The following is a 4,913-nucleotide window of genomic DNA, read 5'->3' as shown; positions in this document are numbered from 1 at the left end:
AATATTTTCATATGGATTGCAACCGTATGGATATCCAAATATGTGTGGAATTCTACTTCCTATACGATAAATGACCGGATTCGAAACCGTGTTCAAAAAGGTATATAGGGTAGTGGTGTTCGGCCTACCAATATAATATTAAAATAATATTATATTAAACAGAAGACGCCAGTATTAATATATAAGCTATGGTTATGAATACATATGCATATAACATTATGAAAATATATGAATATATAAAAAAATATATATGAATATGAAATATTTATATGTATATGGAATATATGGTAGGTGATGGTGTTAGCCTACCATATAATATATAATATAATATTTAATTATATTATATTAAATATGGAAATATTAAAAATATTCAAATTAAAAAAATTAAAAATATTTGCATATGGATATGCAATCGTATGGATATCCAAATATGTGTGGGAAAGTCATACTTCCCATACAATAAATGACGGATTGACGAAACCGTGTTCAAAAGGTATATAGGGTAGGTGGTGTTTCAGCCTGCCAATATAATATTAAAATAATATTATATTAAACAGAAGACCGCCAGTATTAATATATAAGCATAGGTTATGAATACATATGCATATAACATATATGAAAATATATGAATATAAAAAAATATATATGGATATGAAATATTTAATGTATAATGAATATATGGTAGGTGATGGTGATAGCCTACCATATAATATATAATATAATAATTTAATTATATTATATTAAATATGGAAATATTAAAAATATATTAAAACATTAAAAATATTTTCATATGGATATGCAATCATATGGATATCCAAATATGTGTGGGAAAGTCATACTTCCCATACAATAAATGACCGGATTGACGAAACCGTGTTCAAAAGGTATATAGGGTAGGTGGTGTTCGGCCTACCAATATAATATTAAAATAATATTATATTAAACAGAAGACCGCCAGTATTAATATATGAGGCATATGGTTTATGAATACATATGCATATAACAAATATAATAATTTATTATATATTATATTAAATATGGAAATATTAAAAATATTAAAAATATTAAAAATATTTTCATATGGATATGCAATCGTATGGATATCCAAATATGTGTGGGAAAGTCATACTTCCCATACAATAAATGACCGGATTGACGAAACCGTGTTCAAAAAGGTATATAGGGTAGGTGGTGTTCAGCCTGCCAATATAATATTAAAATAATATTATATTAAACAGAAGACCGCCAGTATTAATATATAAGCATATGGTTATGAATACATATGCATATAACATATATGAAAATATATGAATATAAAAAATATATATGGATATGAAAATATTTATATGTATATGAATATATGGTAGGTGATGGTGATAGCCTACCATATAATATATAATATAATAATTTAATTATATTATATAAATATGGAAATATTAAAAATATATTAAAAATATTAAAAATATTTTCATATGGATATGCAATCGTATTGATATCCAAATATGAGTGGCAAAGTCATACTTCGCATACAATAAATGACCGGATTGACGAAACCGTGTTCAAAAAGGTATATAGGGTAGGTGGTGTTCGGCCTACCAATATAATATTAAAATAATATTATATTAAACAGAAGACCGCCAGTATTAATATATGAGCATATGGTTATGAATACATATGCATATAACATATATGAAAATATATGAATATAAAAAATATATATGGATATGAAAATATTTATATGTATATGAATATATGGTAGGTGATGGTGATAGCCTACCATTAATATATAATATAATAATTTAATTATATTATATTAAATATGGAAATATTAAAAATATATTAAAAATATTAAAAATATTTTCATATGGATATGCAATCGTATGGATATCCAAATATGTGTGGGAAAGTCATACTTCCCATACAATAAATGACCGGATTGACGAAACCGTGTTCAAAAGGTATATAGGGTAGGTGGTGTTCGGCCTACCAATATAATATTAAAATAATATTATATTAAACAGAAGACCGCCAGTATTAATATATGAGCATATGGTTATGAATACATATGCATATAACATATATGAAAATATATGAATATAAAAAAATATATATGGATATGAAAATATTTATATGTATATGAAATATATGGTAGGTGATGGGGATAGCCTACCATATAATATATAATATAATAATATTTATTATATTATAATAAATATGGAAATATTAAAAATATATTAAAAATATTAAAAATATTTTCATATGGATATGCAATCGTATGTACAAATATGTGTGGGAAAGTCATACTCTCCATACAATAAATGACCGGATTGACGAAACCGTGTTCAAAAAGGTATATAGGGTAGGTGGTGTTCGGCCTACCAATATAATATTAAAATAATATTATATTAAACAGAAGACCGCCAGTATTAATATATGAGCATATGGTTATGAATACATATGCATATAACATATATGAAAATATATGAATATAAAAAAATATATATGGATATGAAAATATTTATATGTATATGAAATATATGGTAGGTGATGGTGATAGCCTACCATATAATATATAATATAATAATATTTATTATATTATAATAAATATGGAAATATTAAAAATATATTAAAAATATTAAAAATATTTTCATATGGATATGCAATCGTATGGATATCCAAATATGTGTGGGAAAGTCATACTTCCCATACAATAAATGACCGGATTGACGAAACCGTGTTCAAAAAGGTATATAGGGTAGGTGGTGTTCGGCCTACCAATATAATATTAAAATAATATTATATTAAACAGAAGACCGCCAGTATTAATATATGAGCATATGGTTATGAATACATATGCATATAACATATATGAAAATATATGAATATAAAAAAAATATATATGGATATGAAAATATTTATATGTATATGAAATATATGGTAGGTGATGAGTGATTAGCCTACCATATAATATATAATATAATAATTTAATTATATTATATTAAATATGGAAATATTAAAAATATATTAAAAATATTAAAAATATTTTCATATGGATATGCAATCGTATGGATATCCAAATATGTGTGGGAAAGTCATACTTCCCATACAATAAATGACCGGATTGACGAAACCGTGTTCAAAAAGGTATATAGGGTAGGTGGTGTTCAGCCTGCCAATATAATATTAAAATAATATTATATTAAACAGAAGACCGCCAGTATTAATATATGAGCATATGGTTATGAATACATATGCATATAACATATATGAAAATATATGAATATAAAAAAATATATATGGATATGAAAATATTTATATGTATATGAAATATATGGTAGGTGATGAGGATAGCCTACCATATAATATATAATATAATAATTTAATTATATTATATTAAATATGGAAATATTAAAAATATATTAAAAATATTAAAAATATTTTCATATGGATATGCAATCGTATGGATATCCAAATATGTGTGGGAAAGTCATACTTCCCATACAATAAATGACCGGATTGACGAAACCGTGTTCAAAAAGGTATATAGGGTAGGTGGTGTTCAGCCTGCCAATATAATATTAAAATAATATTATATTAAACAGAAGACCGCCAGTATTAATATATAAGCATATGGTTATGAATACATATGCATATAACATATATGAAAATATATGAATATAAAAAAATATATATGGATATGAAAATATTTATATTTATATGAAATATATGGTAGGTGATGGTGATAGCCTACCATATAATATATAATATAATAATTTAATTATATTATATTAAATATGGAAATATTAAAAATATATTAAAAATATTAAAAATATTTTCATATGGATATGCAATCGTATGGATATCCAAATATGTGTGGGAAAGTCATACTTCCCATACAATAAATGACCGGATTGACGAAATACGCGTTCAAAAAGGTATATAGGGTAGGTGGTGTTCGGCCTACCAATATAATATTAAAATAATATTATATTAAACAGAAGACCGCCAGTATTAATATATGAGCATATGGTTATGAATACATATGCATATAACATATATGAAAATATATGAATATAAAAAAATATATATGGATATGAAAATATTTATATGTATATGAAATTTATGGTAGGTGATGGTGATAGCCTACCATATAATATATAATATAATAATTTAATTATATTATATTAAATATGGAAATATTAAAAATATATTAAAAATATTAAAAATATTTTCATATGGATATGCAATCGTATGGATATCCAAATATGTGTGGGAAAGTCATACTTCCCATACAATAAATGACCGGATTGACGAAACCGTGTTCAAAAAGGTATATAGGGTAGGTGGTGTTCGGCCTACCAATATAATATTAAAATAATATTATATTAAACAGAAGACCGCCAGTATTAATATATGAGCATATGGTTATGAATACATATGCATATAACATATATGAAAATATATGAATATAAAAAAATATATATGGATATGAAAATATTTATATGTATATGAAATATATGGTAGGTGATGGGGATAGCCTACCATATAATATATAATATAATAATATTTATTATATTATAATAAATATGGAAATATTAAATTATTTTCATATGGATATGGATATGGATATACATATTCATATGGATATACTAAAATATACTGAAATATACCGATGAGTATATTTAGGTGAGGGTAAAAAGGCAAATAAATACCCAGCTTGACGAAAGTGTGTTCAAAAAGGTATATAGGGTAGGTGGTGTCGTCCTACCAATATAGTATATTATTTATATTATATGAATATACTAAAATACCGATGAGTATTTTTAGGTGAGGGAAAGAAGGCAAATAAATACCCAGCTTGACGAAAGTGTGGTCAAAAAGGTATATATGGTAGGTGGTGTAAGCCTATCTAT

This window comes from Drosophila bipectinata, unplaced genomic scaffold (assembly GCF_030179905.1).
Source record: "Drosophila bipectinata strain 14024-0381.07 unplaced genomic scaffold, DbipHiC1v2 scaffold_34, whole genome shotgun sequence".
NCBI classification, from domain to species: Eukaryota; Metazoa; Arthropoda; class Insecta; order Diptera; family Drosophilidae; genus Drosophila; species Drosophila bipectinata.
This window is presented reverse-complemented; position numbering follows the sequence as displayed.